Source organism: Tiliqua scincoides, chromosome 6, assembly GCF_035046505.1.
Source record: "Tiliqua scincoides isolate rTilSci1 chromosome 6, rTilSci1.hap2, whole genome shotgun sequence".
Taxonomy (NCBI): domain Eukaryota; kingdom Metazoa; phylum Chordata; class Lepidosauria; order Squamata; family Scincidae; genus Tiliqua; species Tiliqua scincoides.
Window position 1 is genome coordinate 84,543,259 of NC_089826.1, and position 1,365 is coordinate 84,544,623.

The 1,365-nt window shown below is 45.2% G+C and overlaps 1 pseudogene; it reads left to right on the forward strand.

Annotated features, from left to right (window-relative positions):
- The first annotated feature begins 815 nt into the window (after positions 1–815).
- LOC136656190 (5S ribosomal RNA) lies at positions 816–932 on the forward strand (annotated as a pseudogene).
- The last annotated feature ends 433 nt before the right edge of the window (positions 933–1,365 follow it).

Sequence of the window (1,365 nt, forward strand, 5' to 3'; positions counted from 1 at the left end):
TTACAGTGCCTTGGGACTGTTCATGATACAGTAAGATGAGTGGGCATAACCTTTCATTTCAGCAGCAGCTGTTGCCTAGCAACAGACCAGGTCTCACACACACACACACACACACACACACACACACACACAGTCATCCTTGTGCATGACCTTAAAAAACCCAGGTATGGGTCCATCCAAGACCTTATGACCACCTGGGTGCTTCTACATGCCCAAATTGAATACCCAATCAGCTGGTGCCTGTGAATCCCTCTGGGAGACCTGGCTAGTGTATTCTTCTGGGGGAAGCCAGGCATGGAGATGAGCAATCTATAAAATGACCGAATGGATCTGCTGTGTGGCCTTGCAGCATTGGTCCTGAATTCAGAAAGTCTCAAGGAAACTCCCAGGACAACACGTATTGCTGCAGGATATTTCAGCAGCAGTCTTTCCTCTAAGGCAGTGGTTCACAAACTGTGGGTCATTACCCAATTTTTGGCGGGTCACATAGCACAGAGCCTCCAATGGGATAATGGAAAGGTCAGATAATTAATTTCCTCAAAATCCAGATAGCTGCTAATTGCCCAGCAAAGAGCTCAGCTCCTGCAGTTTGCAAACATGTGTAAATATAGGAAAATTAATGTTTGAGGTTGCAATCCCATCCACACTTACATGGAAGCAAGCCCTATTGACTATAATGGGATTTACTTCTGAGTAGACAAGCATAGGATTGGGCTCTGAGTGTCTTATTTCTAATTATTATTACTTGCAAATATATAAAATTCATTTCTTTCTATATCTCCTTAATTAACAACAACAACAACAACAACAACAACAACAACAACTGTTACCCTGCACATGCCCAATCTCATCTGATCTTGGAAGCTAAGCAGGGTCAGGCCTGGTTAGTACTTGGATGGGAGAGCGCCTGGGAATACTGGGTGCTGTAGGCTTATACCATAGTCTTTCGAGACTGAAGGTTGCCAACCAATAGGTGGGTCCCAAAAGAGTGTCATATGAAAAAGTGCTAAAACATTTGGTAATCACTGTTCTGAGGTGTGTGACCACAGGGCTGTGCATCTGGAATGAGAGTCACATGGCTTCCTCTACAATGCTCCAGAGCTTGGTGATGATGATGACATAATTGCGGAGTGCTCCTGAGCTTCCCCTGCACAGCTCCATTAGTGCTCCAAGCAGCCCCTGTGAAAATTACAGGGAACACAGCCCAGCAGCCTTTGTTAACATACTGGAGCATCACAGAAGCCACTTGGGGTGGGGGTGGAGGCTATAGTGGTCCCAAACTAGGGGAAAATAGGCAAAAAATGGGAAAATCCAGAATTTTCACCACAAGATGTTAAATAGAACAGGGGACAAGAGGGATCTCTG